General features: G+C 43.8%; 1 protein-coding gene across 18 annotated transcripts in view; it reads left to right on the forward strand.

Annotated features, from left to right (window-relative positions):
- LOC135523501 (neurexin-1a) overlaps positions 1-20,456 on the forward strand; it is a 608,692-nt gene that overhangs the window by 191,388 nt on the left and 396,848 nt on the right. The gene's annotated exons all lie outside the window — the stretch shown is intronic.

The following is a 20,456-nucleotide window of genomic DNA, read 5'->3' on the forward strand; positions in this document are numbered from 1 at the left end:
CTGAGGAGTGGAAAAGGAAAAGGTCTTAGAGTGGTACCTATCCAGGATACGCTGCAATGTCTCAATCTGCTTACTCTGGATGTCCAGCTCAGACAACTGTATATTCCTCAGTAAGATGACAGTTTCCACAATATTGTCCCAGAACTGTGCAAAATAGGTGCAGATCCTACATGGGATGAAATGTTCACTGTAGTCTGATGGTGCCAGCCGCCAATATGGAACATGTCTGTTTCCCCATATGTTTCCCCCTATTATCCCCCCTTGACCTTTTTCAAATTCGTTGTGTTACATTCTGAATTTAAAATGGATTAAATGTACATTTTGTGTCACTGGCCTACACACAATACCCCATAATGTCAAAGTGGAATTATGATTATTTTTTTTACATTAATTTACTGAGCCAATAAATATTCAAACCATTTATTATAGCAAGTCTAAAACAGTTCAGTAAAAAATGTGCATAACAAATTACATAATAAGTTGCATGGACACAGATTTAACCACAAATACAAGGGAGGTTTCCAGATATTAAATGTCCCTTTAAACATGGTGAAGTTATTAATTAAACTTTGGATGGTGTATCAATACACCCTGTATCTACAAAGACACATGCGTCCTTCCTGACTCAGTTGCCGGAGAGGAAAGCAACGGCTCAGGGATTTCACCATGAGGACAATGGTGACTTTAAAACAGAGTTTAATGGTGGTGATAGGAGACAATGGGTTGGATCAACAACACTGTAATTACTCCACAATACTAACTTAATTCACAGAACGAAAAGAAGGAAGCAGGTACAGAATAAAAATATTCAAAAACATGCATCCTCTTTGCAACAAGGCACTAAAGTAATAGTGCTGTGAATGTGGCAAAGCAATTCACTTTTTGGCCTGAATACAGTGTTATGTTTGGGGCAAATCCGTTAGAACATATTACTGAGTGCCACTCTCCATATTTCAAGCATAGTGGTGGCTGCATGATGTTATGGGTATGCTAATAATCATTATGGACTGGGGAGTTTTTCAGGATAAAAAATAAACGTAATGGATCTAAGCAAAATCCTAGAGAAAAACCTGGTTCAGTCTGCTTTCCAATCAGACGATGGGAGATTAATTCACCGTTCAGCAGGACAATAACCTAAAACACAAGGCCAAAAATATACCACAGTTGCTTACCAAGATGACATTAAATGTTCCTGAGTGGCCTAGTAACAGTTTTGACTTAAATCGGCTTTAAAGTATATGGCAAGTCTTGAAAATGGCTGTCAAGCAATGATCAACTACCAACTTGACAGAGTTTGAAGAATTATAAAGCTAATAATGTGAAAATATTGTGCAATCCAGGTGTGCACAGCTCTTAGAGACTGACCGAGAAAGAATCACAGCTGTAATTGCTGCCAACGGTGATTCTAACGGTTATTGACTCAGTGGTATGAATACTAATGTAAATGAGATGTTTCTGTATTTCATTTTTAATACATTTAAAAAGAAAATCTAAAAACATGTTTTCACTTGGTCATTATTTGGTATTGTGTGTAGATGACCTAAAATCCATTTTGAATTTAGGCTGTAACAACAAAATGTGAATCAAGTAAAGGGGTATGAATACTTTCTGAAGGCACTGTATAGGGAATCTAGCCACTGTGTGGGACATATCCACAGGATGTTTAAGGAACAGCCAAACTCCCACCTAGATAATGTGTGCAAGTTTGGCATGACCACAAACAGATCTGGGACAAGTGTAGATAATATATACATTGTCTGGAGCAGCATCTTGGTATTCAGATGAGTGCAGTCCCACTTCACAGTAGTGCTGTTGTGATTCTGTTGAGGATTGAAAGCAAATGATAATGCTGTAGTTGGAGAAAAGTTTGCGGACACGCGTGTGTGTGTGTGTGTGTGTGTGTGTGTGTGTGTGTGTGTGTGTGTGTGTGTGTGTGTGTGTGTGTGTGTGTGTGTGCGTACGCGTGCGTACGCGTGTGTGTATATTTCCTGGGGGAGCTTGCCTTACCTAGAGGAGAAGTGTCCTGTTAGATTTAGCTCAGTACCTTGTTGAGTTGTTGTGTTTCTGCTTCAGCCTGAGCAGTAAGCAAGTCTCTGCCTCCCTCTTCTCTCCTTCCTCAACAAGCTCTTACAGTCTCACGGCAGAATTAGATGTTTATCCATATTTCTTCAAACGTCAAATTCCTAAGTGGTTTTGACACCCTGGGTTGAATCCTCCTGCTCAGTATTGTTCTGTTTCGATAGCGCTCACTGTTGCCCCTAGTGGCCAGTTTTGAGTGCATTTTCCGACATCCTCAGGAAATAGATAGATCTAATTTCGAAGTCACCCTTGAGTGATCTTGCTGCCCTCCTTCCTCCATGCCTCTGCCCTCCTCTCCCTGCCCTTCTCCGCCCCCTCCCTGTGTTTGATCGAAGTGAGGTTCTGCCTCTTCCTCAATCCCTCTCTGCCCTCCGATCCCTCCTCCTCTCCATCCTTCCCTCACCCTCTATATCCTTCCCTCCCTCTCCCTGTCTTTCCTTCCTTCCCTCTCAAAATCAAAATAAATAAAATTGAAGATTATAGGTTGCATACACAGTTTAGCAGATGTTATAGTGGGTGCAGTGAAATGCTTATATTACTAGCTCCTAACAATGCAGTACATTGTCAATCAAGTATACAAATAATAATAATACAAATAATAATACATACAAAATTAAGACATTTGGAAGGAATCTAATTAGCAACCCAAACAGAACTGTAACAGTAATCCAAAAGCAATCTATACCAGTATTTCAAATGCAATCAATACAAATGTACACAGGATTAATTTACTCAAAATATACTAAGAATGGTATATTAGAGTGAGCTATGTCAAGAATCCAGTATATAAATTAATAATATGTGGTGTGCATAAACAGTGTAATTAAAATGCAATGTAGAGTAGTAGAAATATTAGAATGAGCTGTGTCGAGAAGTTCACAGTGGTTTAGTGTTTCCATAGCTTTGGCTGTGTGTGAATATGTGTGTGTGTGTGTGTGTGTGTGTGTGTGTGTGTGTGTGTGTGTGTGTGATAGCTTATGTGTGTGTTTTGTGAGTTTGCTTCACCTGGTAGACTGCTAGTGATGGTGCCTTCTGGTAATAAGGTAGGTAACAACATCTCCACCCCGCTGATCCTCAACACTGGGGCCCCACAAGGGTGCGTTCTGAGCCCTCTGCTCTACTTCCTGTCCACCCACGGCTGCATGGCCATGCACGCCTCCAACTCAATCATCAAGTTTGCAGACGACACTACAGTGGTAGGCTTGATTACCAACAACGACGAGACGGCCTTAAATGGCCTACAGGGAGGAGGAGAGGGCCCTCAGAGTGTGGTGTCAGGAAAATAACCTCACACTCGACGTCAACAAAACAAAGGAGATGATCGTGAACATCAGGAAACAGCACCCCACATCGACGGGACTGTAGTGAAGAGGGTAGAAGGTTTTAAGTTCCTCTGCGTACATATCACGGACAAACTGAATTGGTCCACCCACAAAGACAGCGTGGTGAAGAAGGCGCAGCACCGCCTCTTCAACCTCTTTAGGCTGAAGAAATTCGGCTTGTCACCAAAAACACTCACAAACTTTTACAGATGCACAATCGAGAGCATCCTGTCGGGCTGTATCACCGCCTGGTACGGCAACTGCTCCGCCCACAACCGTAAGGCTCCCCAGAGGGTGGTGAGGTCTGCACAACGCATCACCGGGGGCAACCTACCTGCCCTCCAGGACACCTACACCACCCGATGTCACAGGAAGGCCATAAAGATCATCAAGGACAACAACCACCCGAGCCCACTGCCTGTTCACCCTGCTATCATCCAGAAGGCGAGGTCAGTACAGGTGCATCAAAGCAGGGGCCGAGAGACTGAAAAACAGCTTTTATCTCATGGCCATCAGACTGTTAAACAGCCACCACTAACATTGAGTAGCTGCTGCCAACATACTGACTCAAATCTCTAGCGACTTGATAATAAAAAATTGGATGTAATAAATGTATCACTAGCCACTTTAAACAATGCCACTTTATATAATGTTTACATACCCTACATTACTCATCTCTATGCCGTTCTGTACCATCACTCATTCATATATATTTATGTACATATTCCTCATCCCTTTACACTTGTGTGTATAAGGTAGCTGTTGTGAAATTGTTAGGTTTGTTAGGTTAGGTTAGATTACTCTTTGGTTATTACTGCATTGTCGGAACTAGAAGCACAAGCATTTCACTACACTCACATTAACATCTGCTAACCATGTGTATGTGACAAATGAAATTTGATTAGATTTGATTTAATAGAAGCTGCATTTTAGTCTCTCGGTCTTGACAGATGCACCTGTAATGTCTCCGTCTGTTGGACGGTCGCTGAGTAACTCTCTCCCCCTCCCTGTGTTTGATGGGTGCGTGGTTCCCCAGGATCGACAGAAGATTGACTGTCCTGTCTCGAGCCAGGACCATCAAATCCTCAGGTCACTCCTTTTATGGGGTTAATGTTTAAACTCTCTATACAGGGAATGTTCTAGTTGCATGGGCAATGGTGCAGCGCCCACGCAACAAGACCTGGATTGCATCCTAAATGGCTCACTATTCCCTTTATAGTGCTCTACGTTTGACCAGGGCCCTATGGGCTCCATAGGAAATAGGGATGCTTGGGACGGAGACCTAGTTTAATAGCTCTGGCTTCCCAGTTATAAATGACTCCTTTTTTTATCTCCGGCATATATTTAATCTTATTTATTTTAAAGGTTTTTTTGCGGAGGGATAGGGTTTTACGAAGAACCATTTTGATCTTAAGAACCCTTTTTGAAAGACAATAGTTGTTTGTGGATTGAACCTACTGTGGATTGTACCTCCTTGTGTTCCTCACTTTCCTACATCACTCCCCTCCTCTGGTGAACAATGGATATTCTCCATAGTCCAAGACTTGGCTTAAATGGCTCTATATGTTTATTCTGAGATTGATTACTGTACATCTTGAAATAATTGGTTGATTGGGTGGTATTTTTTTATTGGCATATTCTGTACATATTTGGTAGAAGGGTTAGTATTTTGTAAACCATATCACCTGAATTCATTATAATTGCTGTCCTCCCCTTGAAACAAGGGGGCGTCCAAGAAAATGAATTTGTTTGTGGGTGTGTGTGTGTGTGCGTGTGTGAGTGCCTGTGTGTGCGTGTGTGTGCGTGTGTGTGTGTGTGTGTGTGTTTGTGTGTTTGTGTGTATGTGTGTACGTGTGTGAACCCTGGTCCCTTTTGAAAAAGGCATTTAAATCCCTCTCCAATTGTCTGTGTTGTTACTGTGGGCTCCTGGGAGGTTTCAGAGAAGGGTTGCCTTGCCACCTGGATGAGGGTAGACCAATTAGAGAGAGACCACAGACTGTGTGGGATCCTGCTGCTGACTTTACATTGACTGGCCACGTCTTTGTTAGAGTGGGTGTGTACAAGATTAGTGAGAGATCAGATCGCCAGCCAAAACTGCCAGGAAGATGGATTGGGCTTTTCCTTTGGCTTTGCGAGCTACAACACTTGTTTTCTCTTGAACTGATCATTTGGATTTTGCAATGGTTATTTGAAAAATGTAACTTTGCATTCTTTTTTATTCATCAGTTTATTCATCAGTTTATTCATCAGTTTATTCATCAGTTTATTCATCAGTACTCACACTAGAACAGCAGTTCAGTTAATCACTACAGAACATCTATTATGAACACATATTAACAATTTAGGACATATATTACGAACTCATATCAATTAAATCCACTTGTTTCTTAGATGTGTTTTGAATTCTAAAATGGATTCATTTAGCATTTATATTTACTCTGCACTGTAGCACATGTATTACAGTTGATATGAAACAATTAAGTTAGTGAATAACTTATACACCTTCATTAAAATCCATTATTTCTGACACCGTTTCAGTTAACTGTGCATTCAGTACATTTCATAGAAACAATTATTTACCTTAATTTATAATCCATTATTTCAGGTGTAAATTCTGTGGAGAAGACACTACTGTAACGTAACACTTATCTGTGAAAGGAATTCTAATTTCACATCAACATTTGTCATAATAAACAGATTTCAATATTGTCTCTTTAATTTGGTATTTTATTATGATCCCCATTAGCTGTTTGGAAAGCCACAGCTACTCTTCCTGGTGTCCACACAGAACATGATGCATGACATAATACAGAACATTAATAGACAAGAACAGCTCAACGACAGAAGTACATACATGTAATGAGTGTCTAACGAGTACAAGTTTAAATATTGAGAAAAACACTAAGAGGTGCCTAATATGACAAGGGATCTCAAACATTATTACAATGTTAAAATGAAGTGCTTCGTAAAACCGACACTAGTGGCAATTGAGCTGCCACCAATGTGAAGGACCCGAAACCTGAACTTTGCTGGAGTATTGAAAAACTTCACAACATCACAAAACATCACAATTCCACAAAAATATTATCCATAGGCCCTTGTCATCATTCAATATTTAGGCTATAAACCATTTGCATTTTTTTAACCATGTATGAGAGACTCAGGTCCTTTACATGCACTGAACCCCCAAAAAGGGTTTTCACAAAACACTCTCTTAAAAACACTAATATTTAGATTGAAAAACCACTTTGGGTGTTTGAGTACATCTGCTCTGTTTTAAAACACTTTGTGTGTATCATAACACTTATATTGGGTTTACCTTCAAACACCCTCCAAACTCCAATTTCAGGTTAGGTGCACTACTTAGGTTCAATATTATGATTTTACTACACAATCAAGGGAATTTGAGTCATTCCATTTTAACAGTGTACTATTATGACATAAAATATCCTGTGTGTCTTCATCCTATGACAAGCCACTTCTCTCTCTATTCCAGACAGATAGACAGACTCCTCTATGTACTTACCACTTCCTCCCTGCAAAACAGCCCCCCCCACCCCCCGTCAGGCATCACCTCTCTCCTTCATACTTCTATCTCTCTCTCTCTCTCTCTCTCTCTCTCTCAATTCAAACCAATTCAATTTAAGGGCTTTATTGGCATGGGAAACATATGTTAACATTGCCGAAGCAAGTGAAGTAGATAATGAACAAAAGTGAAATAAACAATACAAATTTAACAGTAAACATTATACTCACAGAAGTTCCAAAGGAATAAAGACATTTCAAATGTCATATTATATATATACAGTGCCTTGCGAAAGTATTCGGCACCCTTGAACTTTGCGACCTTTTGCCACATTTCAGGCTTCAAACATGAAGATATAAAACTGTATGTTTTGTGAAGAATCAACAACAAGTGGGACACAATTATGAAGTGGAACAACATTTATTTGATATTTCAAACTTTTTTAACAAATCAAAAACTGAAAAATTGGGCGTGCAAAATTATTCAGCCCCTTTACTTTCAGTGCAGCAAACTCTCTCCAGAAGTTCAGTGAGGATCTCTGAATGATCCAATGTTGACCTAAATGACTAATGATGATAAATACAATCCACCTGTGTGTAATCAAGTCTCCGTATAAATGCACCTGCACTGTGATAGTCTCAGAGGTCCGTTAAAAGCGCAGAGAGCATCATGAAGAACAAGGAACACACCAGGCAGGTCCGAGATACTGTTGTGAAGAAGTTTAAAGCCGGATTTGGATACAAAAAGATTTCCCAAGCTTTAAACATCCCAAGGAGCACTGTGCAAGCGATCATATTGAAAGGGAAGGAGTATCAGACCACTGCAAATCTACCAAGACCTGGCCGTCCCTCTAAACTTTCAGCTCATACAAGGAGAAGACTGATCAGAGATGCAGCCAAGAGGCCCATGATCACTCTGGATGAACTGCAGAGATCTGCAGCTGAGGTGGGAGACTCTGTCCATAGGACAACAATCAGTAGTCTATTGCACAAATCTGGCCTTTATGGAAGTGGCAAGATGGAAAGCCATTTCTTAAAGATATCCATAAAAAGCGTCGTCTCCCACCTGGGAGACACACCGAACATGTGGAAGAAGGTGCTCTGGTCAGATGAAACCAAAATTGAACTTTTTGGCAACAATTCAAAACGTTATGTTTGGCGTAAAAGCAACACAGCTCATCACAATGAACACACCATCCCCACTGTCAAACATGGTGGTGGCAGCATCATGGTTTGGGCCTGCTTTTCTTCAGCAGGGACAGGGAAGATGGTTAAAATTGATGGGAAGATGGATGGAGCCAAATACAGGACCATTCTGGAAGAAAACCTGATGGAGTCTGCAAAAGACCTGAGACTGGGACGGAGATTTGTCTTCCAACAAGGCAATGATCCAAAACATAAAGCAAAATCTACAATGGAATGGTTCAAAAATAAACATATCCAGGTGTTAGAATGGCCAAGTCAAAGTCCAGACCTGAATCCAATCGAGAATCTGTGGAAAGAACTGAAAACTGCTGTTCACAAATGCTCTCCATCCAACCTCACTGAGCTCGAGCTGTTTTGCAAGGAGGAATGGGAAAAAATGTCAGTCTCTCGATGTGCAAAACTGATAGAGACATACCCCAAGCGACTTACAGCTGTAATCGCAGCAAAAGGTGGCGCTACAAAGTATTAACTTAAGGGGGCTGAATAATTTTGCACGCCCAATTTTTCAGTTTTTGATTTGTTAAAAAAGTTCGAAATATCCAATAAATGTCGTTCCACTTCATGATTGTGTCCCACTTGTTGTTGATTCTTCACAAAAAAATACAGTTTTATATCTTTATGTTTGAAGCCTGAAATGTGGCAAAAGGTTGCAAAGTTCAAGGGGGCCGAATACTTTCGCAAGGCACTGTATATATATATATATATACACATCTTGCTGCTGTGATGGCACACTGTCATATTTCACCCAGTAGATATGGGAGTTGTTCAAAATTGGGTTTGTTTTAGAATTCTTTGTGGATCTGTGTCATCTGAGAGAAATATATGTCTCTAATATGGTCATACATTAGTCAGGAGGTTAGTAAGAGCAGGTCAGTTTCCACCTCATTTTGTGGGCAATTTGCACATAGCCTGTCTTAACTTGAGAGCCAAGTCTGGCTATGGTGGCCTTTCTCATTAGCAAGACTATGCTCACTGTGTCTTTACATACTGTAGTCAAAGCTTTCCTTAAGTTTGGGTCAGTCACAGTTGTCCGGTATTCTGCCACTGTGTACTCTCTGTTTAGGGCCAAATATCATTATAGTTTGCTCCATTTTTTTGTTAATTCTTTCCAATGTGTCAAGTAATTATCTTTTTGTTATCTCATGATTTCTTTGGGTTTAATTGTGTTGCTGTCCTGGGGCTCTGTGGGGTCTGTTTGTGTTTGTGAAAAGAGCCCCATGACCAGTTTGCTTAGAGGACTATTATCCAGGTTCACCTCTCTGTGAGTGATGTCTTTGTTTGGGAATCACTTCCTTTTAGGTGGTTGTAGAATTTAACCGCTCTTTTCTGGATTTTGATAATACATTTTGATAATTAGCAGGTATTGGCCTAATTCTGCTCTGCATGCATTATTTGGTGTTTTACGTTGTACTCAGAGGATGTTTTTGCAGAATTTTGCATGCAGAGTGTCAATTTGGTGTTTGTCCCATTTTGTGAATTCTTGGTTGGTGAGCGGACCCCAGACCTCACAACCGTAAGGGGCAATTGGTTCACCAGATCCTAATCGGTATGTCGGATTTGATGTTCCTTTTGATGGCATAGAAGGCACTTCTTGTCTTGTCTCTCAGCTCATTCACAACTTTGTGGAAGTTACCAGTGGTGCAGATGTTTAAGTAAATATACGTATGTATGTCAAGTTTTTTGTTTGCTCGAGGGCAACGGAGTCTAGATGGAATTTGTATTTGTGGTCCTGGCGACTGGACCTTTTTTGGAACACCATTACTTTTGTCTTACTGAAATTTACTGTCAAGGCCCAGGTCAGACAGAATCTGTGTAGAAGATCTAGGTGCTGCTGTAGGCTCTTTTTAGTTGGGGATAGAATCACCAGATCATCAGCAAAATAGTAGACATTTGACTACAGACTCTAGAAGGGTGAGGTGTTGCAGACTGTTCTAGTGCCCTTGCTAATTTGTTAATATACTGTATATGTTCAAGAGGGTGGGGCTTAAGCTGCATCCCTGTGTCACGCCACGGCCCCGTGGAAAGAAATGTGTTTGTTTTTACTGCACACTAGTTGTTTGTGTACATGGATTTTATAATGTCGTATGTTTTTCCCCCAACACCACTTTCCATCAATTTGTATTGCAGACCCTCATGCCAAATTGTGTCAAAGGCTTTTTTTTAAATGAAAAAAACATGAGAAGACTTTGCCTTTGTTTTGGTTTGTTTGTTTGTCAATTAGGGTCTGCAGGGTCGTACGGTAATTTGGTAAAAAGACAATTTGACATTTGCTCAGTACCCTGTTAATGATAATGCAGATGATTTTCCCAAGGTTGCTGTTGACGTGTAGCCCATGGTAGTTATTGGGGTCAAATTTGTCTCCTCTTTTGTGGATTGGGGTGATCAGTCCTTGTTTGCAAAAATTGGGGAAGATGCCAGAGCTAAGGGTGATGTTAAAGAGTATAGCCAATTTAAATTTGTTGTCTGTATATTTTATCATGTCATTGAGGATACCATCAACACCACAGGTCTTTTTGGGTTGGAGGGTTTGTATTTTCTCCTGTAGTTCATTCTCTCTCTCCCCCCCCTCTCTCTCTCTCTCTCTCTCCTCCTCTTCCTCTGTTAGACATTTCTCCTCTGCTCCATATCTCTCCTCTCCCTTAAGTCACACTTTAATGGTACCTTTTCAAATCCCTTCCCTTATTTTCCTCCTCCTGCCTCCTTCGCTCTTCCTGCCTGTGTAAGAAGCATGGACCCCCAGATAGAGCTCTTTGTGCCCGACTGACTCTGTCTGGGTTCACACTGAGTTTAGCTGCTAGAAAGAGGCCCACACATTTTAAAGTAGCTCTCCCAGCTTCATCAGATTTTAAAGGTTGCATTGGAGCAGTATTTGGCTATTAAAGCCATGAATTAATTCTTACAGTAGGAGTGATATTTGAGTTTTTTTTACAAAGAAGCAGGCTGAACTGAGTGAGTAAGCGAGTGATAGAGTGTGAGTGTGTGTGTGCCTTATCTGTATGTGTGTGGTGTGTGTGTGTGTGTGTGTTTGACTGACATTTGCAGTTCACCCTCGCTCTCTCTCACTCTCTCTGTCTCGTTCTTCCTCTGATCGACAGCCTATTAAAACGATAGGGACGTTAGTGTCGTAAAGCCAGCCAAAGCCTCTTACATTATGACAGAGAGAAGTTCCTCTGAAGCACTAGCATCCTTTTGAAGCGTATTTGATCATATTATGACCTTATTATCAAAGAGCTCTCCATGCAGGAAGGGACTAATTGTTGTTTTCTATCAACAGCCTATGAATTGCTTTTCACATTCTTTGGAAATTTGTTTTGTAGCAAACAACTTCTGTATATATTACTGATATCTAGACTTTATACGATGGAGAACAGTGGTCAAATGTTTTGTGTAATGTTCCTAAATCAATATCCCGGACAAGACACTGATCTGCTCTGTAACATGACAGGATGAGAGAGAGCTCTGTTTAGACTGAGGATGTACAGGCTCACTCCTACAGCTGTCTGCCTATTCGTGCCACTCAAGGCCCACTGGCAGGAGAGAACAGAGAGAGACTGCTTATAGTCTACTCACACACACACGCACGCACACACGCACACACACACACACACACACACACACACACACACACACACACACACACACACACACACACGATTGGTAATGCTGCGAAAAACTAGTCTTCAAGCATGTTCCCTGAGGATTATTCTAAATGTATATGAAAGTGTTATGTGAATAAACACAGACGTGACCTTGAAGGAATGACAAGCTGTTATCAAACTGCACAATTAACACGTTTTAATTAACTACCCATATATATCACAGTCTTTAAAAAGGGCCTTGATTGTTTATGTCCTGCAATGAGAGAGAGAGAGGTTGAAATAGAAAGTGAGAGATTGAAACAGAAATAGAGAGAGATTGAAACAGAAAGAGAGAGAGATGGGAGAGAGAAGGAAGGGTTGAAGTGAAGGAGCTGTAAAATAAATAAATGGGTAGAAATGTCCCCATGCCTCTCAGTGACTGTCTTTTGTCCAGCATCACCTTGACATGGTAGAGCATGTGAGTCTCAATGTGTCCCTACCTGCTGAGTACTGTCAGACCTCATGCTGTTCTAGCTTGGCAAACAGTGAGTGTAGCCCCACACAGACAGATTCACAGTGAGTTTAGCCCCATACAAACAGATACATAGGGAGTTTAGCCCCAGACAGACTGATACACGGTGAGTTTAGCCCCAAACAGACAGATACACAGTGAGTTTAGCCCCACACAAAAAAATAACATTCTCACTGAGAAGAAGGACATTAGAAGTACCCCATCCCATCCTCCTCCTCCACACACACACACACACACACACACATACACACACGCACACACACACTCCCTCCCGTGCCAGTCTGCAGAGACAGAGACGCATACTGTGACGAAGCTTCACTGTACCACTTCAGTAATGGTCTCTCTAAGAAGGGTCTCTAAGACATTAATAAGGAGCAGAACAATTGAATATTACTCCAACTGAGGGGTAGAGAGGTTAAATTGCCTGTGTGCACGTGCATGGCTGTGTGTGTGTGTGTGGTGTGTGTGTGCGTGTGCGTGCATGTGTGCGTGTGTATGTGTGCGTGCTTCTCTGTGTGTGTATATGTGTGTCTGTTGTATATGTGTGTGGTGTAAAGGTTTGAGTACGGCTTCTCATTGCTGTTTTGTTTTGAACATTTTGATATTTTCAGCCACTTACCCACTTTCAAGTTCACCAAAGGGCGACTTGTACAGATTTTTCCAGATTTCTTCTTTCCCAGCAGATTTTTCCAGATTTCTTCTTTCCCAGTAGATTTTCCCAGATTTCTTCTTTCCCAGCAGATTTTTCCAGATTTCTTCTTTCCCAGCAGATTTTTCCAGATTTCTTCTTTCCCAGTAGATTTTCCCAGATTTCTTCTTTCCCAGCAGATTTTCCCAGATTTCTTCTTTCCCAGCAGATTTTCCCAGATTTCTTCTTTCCCAGCAGATTTTTCCAGATTTCTTCTTTCCCAGCAGATTTTTCCAGATTTCTTCTTTCCCAGTAGATTTTTCCAGATTTCTTCTTTCCCAGTAGATTTTCCCAGATTTCTTCTTTCCCAGCAGATTTTCCCAGATTTCTTCTTTCCCAGCAGATTTTTCCAGATTTCTTCTTTCCCAGCAGATTTTTCCAGATTTCTTCTTTCCCAGTAGATTTTCCCAGATTTCTTCTTTCCCAGCAGATTTTCCCAGATTTCTTCTTTCCCAGCAGATTTTTCCAGATTTCTTCTTTCCCAGTAGATTTTCCCAGATTTCTTCTTTCCCAGTAGATTTTCCCAGATTTCTTCTTTCCCAGTAGATTTTCCCAGATTTCTTCTTTCCCAGTAGATTTTCCCAGATTTCTTCTTTCCCAGTAGATTTTCCCAGATTTCTTCTTTCCCAGTAGATTTTCAATTGATCAGCAGAGTGACTGAATGCTGGTACATTTTACTGCTCCATTGTACTGCTCCTTTACTACACTACCAAGCCTATTACACTTCTCATACCCCTAATAGAACCTGAAGAGCAGGTCATTTTACAAGCACGGCCCAATCTATAAATGTGCTATGCTCCGTACCGTACGACAGGGCTCAGATCCAATCCAACCAAGCGTTCATAATGAGAATAGTGACTGCTACCTACAATGATACGGTTATTAGATAGTGATTAGACTTTATCAATATGATAAAACGCTAGTCTGTCTGAAATTATACCCTATTCCCCATGTAGTGCACTATTTTTTTTACCGTGGGTACTGATCAAAAGTAGTCCACTACATAAGGAATAGGGTCACCTTTCAGACAAACTATTTAGGGAGCCTTGGTCAAAAGTAGTACACTACTGTATATAGGGAATATGGTGCCATTTGGGACACAATCCCTAGTCTCATCTCAGAGATTCTCATGGCAATGAACCTAAATTCCCTAAGGAGAGGGTGACGGTGGCATGTGGGTGTTTTACAAATGCTTGACCTCGACTGCTGTCCTCACTCTAATTCACTCGGAACACGTAGACATCACACTGGGTATCAGAGGCGACAGTTGTGATTGAATTCATGTATGCTTGTGGGTCACTAGGTGTCAGGGTTATGAGATTAGTGAGGATTGATATCATTAGGATGATGGGAGAGAGAAGGGGTAGTGGAGGGGGAGGGGCACACTGGGGTAGGGAGAGAAGGCAGAGTGAAATTGAGATAAGGAGAGAAAGAGGGGGAGGGGAGAGAGGGAGAGAGATGGACGGAGGAGAGGAAGGGGTAGAGAGAGCGAGAGAGAGTGAGAAGCCTTGTAGCTCATTGAACTGAACAAGATAGTGAAATAAAATAATCCTGTAGAACAAGATGTTGAGTCAACTAACTCAAAACAATAACATACCCTTTTTGAAGCCTTCTACCTGTGTGATGTTATTTTGAACCTTTCCTTTTGGACCGTACATATCCGTCTGTTTATATCTGGTACTTTTACCTTTGATTCTCAAGGAAAATGGGGTGAGTAAGCTGACTAGGCTGACTCTCCCTGTACCAATTCAGCTACATGACTCAGGGAGAGGTGGAGAGGAGGTGGAGTAGAGAAGAGGGAGGGTGGAGAGGTGGAGAGGAGGAGGGGTGGAGAAGAGTAAGGGTGGAGAGGAAGGAGAGTGGCGAGGTGGATAGGAGGATGGGTAGAGGGGTGAAGAGGTGACTTGATGGAGGAATGGACAGAGGAGCGATGGAGGAATGGGAATGTTGAGTATGGATGGAGGGATTGGTAGGTAAATTATGGATGGAGGGATTGGTAGGTAAATTATGGATGGAGGGGTGGGTAGGTAAAGAAAGGATGGAGGGGTGGGTGGGTAGGTAGGTAAATTATGGATGTAGGGGTGGGTAGGTAAAGAAAGGATGGAGGGGTGGGTGGGAAGGTAAAGTATGGAGGGAAGGGTGGGTAGGTAAATTATGGTTGGAGGGGTGGGTAGGTAAAGTAAGGATGGAGGGGTGGGTAGGTAAAGTATGGTTGGAGGGGTGGGTAGTTAAAGGATGGATGGAGGGGTGGGTAGGTAGGTAAAGGATGTATGGAGGGGTGGGTAGGTAAAGTATGGAGGGAAGGGTGGGTAGGTAAGTAGTTAATGGAGGGGTGGGTAGGTAAAGTAAGGATGGAGGGGTGGGTAGGTAAAGTATGGCTGGAGGGGTGGGTAGGTAATGTATGGATGGAGGGGCGGGTATGTAAAGTATGGATGTAGGGTGGGTAGGTAAATTATGGTTGGAGGGGTGGGTAGGTAAAGTAAGGATGGAGGGGTGGGTAGGTAAAGTATGGTTGGAGAGGTGGGTAGTTAAAGGATGGATGGAGGGGTGGGTAGGTAAAGTAAAGTATGGATGGAGGGGTGGGTAGGTAAAGTATGGATGGAGGGGTGGGTAGGTAAAGGATGGATGGAGGGGTGGGTAGGTAAAGTATTGAGGGAAGGGGTGGGTAGGTAAAGTAGTTAATGGAGGGGTGGGTAGGTAAAGTAAGTAAGGATGGAGGGGTGGGTAGGTAAAGTGTGGCTGGAGGGGTGGGTAGGTAAAGAAAGGATGGAGGGGTGGGTAGGTAAAGTATGGATGGAGGGGTGGGTGGTAGGTAAAGTATGGTTGGAGGGGTTGGTAGGTAAAGTATGGATGGAGGGGTGGGTAGGTAAAGTAAGGATGGAGGGGTGGGTAGGTAAAGAAAGGATGGAGGGGTGGGTAGGTAAAGAAATGATGGAGGGGTGGGTAGGTAAAGTATGGATGGAGGGGTGGGTAGGTAAAGTATGAATGGAGGGGTGGGTAGGTAAAGTATGGATGGAGGGGTGGGTAGGTAAAGTATGGATGGAGGGGTGGGTAGGTAAAGTATGGATGGAGGGATGGGTAGGTAAAGTATGGATGGAGGGATGGGTAGGTAAAGTATGGATGGCGGTGTGGGTAGGTAAAGTATGGTTGGAGGGGTTGCTAGGTAAAGTATGGATGGAGGGGTGGGTATGTAAAGTATGGATGGCGGTGTGGGTAGGTAAAGTATGGTTGGAGGGGTTGCTAGGTAAAGTATGGATGGAGGGGTGGGTATGTAAAGTAAGGATGGAGGGGTGGGTAGGTAAAGAAATGATGGAGGGGTGGGTAGGTAAAGTATGGATGGAGGGGTGGGTGGTAGGTAAAGTATGGATGGAGGGGTGGGTAGGTAAAGTAAGGATGGAGGGGTGGGTAGGTAAAGAAAGGATGGAGGGGTGGGTAGGTAAAGAAAGGATGGAGGGGTGGGTAGGTAATGTATGGATGGAGGGGTGGGTGGGTCAAGTATGTATGGAGGGGTGGGTAGGTAAAGTATGGATGTCGGTGTGGGTAGGTAAAGTATGGTTGGAGGGGTTGGTAGGTAAAGTATGGATGGAGGGGTGGGTAGGTAAAGTAAGGATGGAGGGGTGGGTAGGTAAAGAAAGGATGGAGGGGTGGGTAGGTAAAGTATGGATGGAGGGGTGCATAGGTAAAGTATGGATGGAGGGGTGGGTAGGTAAAGTATGGATGGAGGGGTGGGTTAGGTAAAGTATGGATGGAGGGTGGGTAGGTAGTTAAAGTATGGATGGAGGGGTGGGTAGGTAAAGTATGGATGGAGGGGTGGGTAGGTAAAGTATGGATGGCGGTGTGGGTAGGTAAATTATGGTTGGAGGGGTTGGTAGGTAAAGTATGGATGGAGGGGTGGGTAGGTAGAGTAAGGATGTATGGATGGAGGGGGGTGGGTAGGTAAAGTAAGGATGGAGGGGTGGGTAGGTAAAGTAAGGATGGAGGGGTGGGTAGGTAAAGTAAGGATGGAGGGGTGGGTAGGTAAAGTAATGGAGGGATGGATGGGTGGGTAGGTAAAGTATGGATGGAGTGGTGGGTAGGTAAACTAAGGATGGAGGGGTGGGTAGGTAAGTATGGATGGGTGGGTAGGTAAAGTATGGATGGAGTGGTGGGTAGGTAAAGTATGGATGGAGGGGTGGGTAGGTAAAGAAAGAATGGAGGGGTGGGCAGGTAAAGTATGGATGGAGGGGTGGGTAGGTAAAGAAAGGATGGAGGGGTGGGTAGGTAGGTAAAGTATGGATGGAGGGGTGGGTAGGTAAAGTAAGGATGGAGGGGTGGGTAGGTAAAGTAAGGATGGAGGGGTGGGTAGGTAAAGTTTGGATGGAGGGGTGGGTAGGTAAAGTAATGATGGAGGGGTGTGTAGGTAAAGTATGGCTGGAGGGGTGGGTAGGTAAATTAAGGATAGAGGGGTGGGTAGGTAAAGTTTGGATGGAGGGGTGGGTAGGTAGGTAAGGTATGGATGGAGGGGTGGGTAGGTAAAGTAAGGATGGATGGGTGGGTAGGTAAAGTAAGGATGGAGGGATGGGTAGGTAAAGTATGGATGGAGGGGTGTTAGGTAAGTATGGATGGAGGGGTGGGTAGGTAAATTATGGATGGAGGGGTGGGTAGGTAAAGTAAGGATTGAGGGGTGGGTAGGTAGGTAAAGTATGGATGAAGAGGTGGGTAGGTAGGTAAAGTATAGCTGAAGAGGTGGGTAGGTAGGTAAAGTATGGATGGAGGGGTGGGTAGGTAAAGTATGGATGGATGGGTTGGAAGGTAAAGTATGGATGGAGGGGTTGGTAGGTAAATTATGGTTGGAGGGGTGGGTAGGTAAAGTATGGATGGAGGGGTGGGTAGGTAAAGTAAGGATGGAGGGATGGGTAGGTAAAGTATGGATGGAGGGGTGTTAGGTAAAGTATGGATGGAGGGGTGGGTAGGTAAATTATGGATGGAGGGGATGGAGGGGTGGATAGGTAAAGTAAGGATTGAGGGGTGGGTAGGTAGGTAAAGTATGGATGAAGAGGTGGGTAGGTAGGTAAAGTATAGCTGAAGAGGTGGGTAGGTAGGTAAAGTATGGATGGAGGGGTGGGTAGGTAAAGTATGGATGGATGGGTTGGAAGGTAAAGTATGGATGGAGGGGTTGGTAGGTAAATTATGGTTGGAGGGGTGGTTAGGTAAAGTATGGATGGAGAGGTGGGTAGGTAAGTATGGATGGAGCGTGGGTAGTTAAAGTAAGGATGGAGGGGTGGGTAGTTAAAGTAAGGATGGAGGGATGGGTAGGTAAGTATGGATGGAGGGGTGGGTGGGTAGGTAAAGTAAGGATGGAGGGGTGGGTAGGTAAAGTAAGGATGGAGTGGTGGGTAGGTAAGTATGGATGGAGCGGTGGGTAGGTAAACTAAGGATGGAGGGGTGGGTAGGTAAGTATGGATGGAGGGGTGGGTAGGTAAAGTATGGCTGGAGGGGTGGGTAGGTAAAGTAAGGATGGAGGGGTGTGTAGGTAAAGTAAGGATGGAGGGGTGGGTAGGTAAAGAAAGGATGGAGGGGTGGGTAGGTAAAGTTTGGATGGAGGGGTGGGTAGGTAAAGTAAGGATGGAGGAGTGGGTAGGTAAAGAAAGGATGGAGGGGTGGGTAGGTAAAGTTTGGATGGTGGGGTGGGTGGGTAGGTAAAGTATGGATGGAGGGGTGGGTAGGTAAAGTAAGGATGGCGGGGTGGGTAGGTAAAGTAAGGATGGAGTGGTGGGTAGGTAAAGTTTGGATGGAGGGGTGGGTAGGTAAAGTAAGGATGGAGGTGTGTGTAGGTAATGTATGGCTGGAGGGGTGGGTAGGTAAAGTAAGGATGGAGGGGTGGGTAGGTAAAGTATGGATGGAGGTGTGGTTAGGAAAAGTAAGGATGGAGGGGTGAGTTAGGTAAAGTATGGATGGAGGGGTGGTTAGGTAAAGTAAGGATGGAGGGGTGGGTAGGTAAAGTAAGGATGGAGGGGTGGGTAGGTAGGTAAAGTATAGATGGAGGGGTGGGTAGGTAAAGTATGGATGGAGGGGTGGGTAGGTAAAGTATGGATGGATGGGTTGGAAGGTAAAGGGGTGGGTAGGTAAAGGGGTGGGTAGGTAAAGTAAGGATGGAGGGGTGGGTAGGTAAAGTAAGGATGGAGGGGTGTGTAGGTAAAGAAAGGATGGAGGGGTGGGTAGGTAAAGAAAGGATGGAGGGGTGGGTAGGTAAAGTTTGGATGGAGGGGTGGGTGGGTAGGTAAAGTATGGATGGAGGGGTGGGTAGGTAATGTAAGGATGGAGGGGTGGGTAGGTAAAGTAAGGATGTAGGGGTGGGTAGGTAAAGTATGGATGGAGGGGTGGGTAGTTAAAGTAAGGATGGAGGGGTGGGTAGGTAAGTATGTATGGAGGGTGGGTAGGTAAAGTAAGGATGGAGGGGTGGGTAGGTAAAGTAAGGATGGAAGGGTGGGTAGGTAAGTATGGATGGAGGGTGGGTAGGTAAAGTAAGGATGGAGGGGTGGGTAGGTAAAGTAAGGATGGAGGGGTGGGTAGGTAAGTATGGATGGAGGGGTGGGTAGGTAAACTAAGGATGGAGGGGTGGGTAGGTAAAGTAAGGATGGAGGGGTGGGTAGGTAAAGTAAGGATGGAGGGTGGGTAGGTAAGTAAGGATGGAGGGGTGGGTAGGTAAAGTAAGGATGGAGGGGTGGGTAGGTAAAGTAAGGATGGAGGGGTGGGTAGGTAAGTATGGATGGAGGGGTGGGTAGGTAAAGTAAGGATGGAGGGGTGGGTAGGTAAAGTAAGGATGGAGGGGTGGGTAGGTAAGTATGGATGGAGCGGTGGGTAGGTAAACTAAGGATGGAGGGGTGGGTAGGTAAAGTAAGGATGGAGGGGTGGGTAGGTAAAGTAAGGATGGAGGGGTGGGTAGGTAAACTAAGGATGGAGGGGTGGGTAGGTAAAGTAAGGATGGAGGGGTGGGTACGTAAAGTATGGATGGAGGGGTGGGTAGGTAAAGTATGGATGGAGGGGTGGATAGGTAAAGTAAGGATGGAGGGGTGGGTAGGTAAAGTAAGGATGGAGTGGTGGGTAGGTAAAGTAAGGGTGGAGGGGTGTGTAGGTAAAGTATGGCTGGAGGGGTGGGTAGGTAAAGTAAGGATGGAGGGGTGGGTAGGTAAAGTAAGGATGGAGGGGTGGGTTGTTAAAGTAAGGATGGAGGGGTGGGTAGGTAAGTATGGATGGATGTTGGGTAGGTAAAGTAAGGATGGAGGGGTGGGTAGGTAAAGTAAGGATGGAGGGGTGGGTAGGTAAGTATGGATGGAGGGGTGGGTAGGTAAAGTAAGGATGGAGGGGTGGGTAGGTAAAGTATGGATGGAGGGGTGGGTAGGTAAATTAAGGATGGAGGGGTGGGTAGGTAAAGTAAGGATGGAGGGGTGGGTAGGTAAGTATGGATGGAGCGGTGGGTAGGTAAACTAAGGATGGAGGGGTGGGTAGGTAAGTATAGATGGAGGGGTGGGTAGGTAAAGTATGGA

The sequence above is a fragment of the Oncorhynchus masou genome, chromosome 31, assembly GCF_036934945.1.
Source record: "Oncorhynchus masou masou isolate Uvic2021 chromosome 31, UVic_Omas_1.1, whole genome shotgun sequence".
Classification (NCBI taxonomy): domain Eukaryota; kingdom Metazoa; phylum Chordata; class Actinopteri; order Salmoniformes; family Salmonidae; genus Oncorhynchus; species Oncorhynchus masou.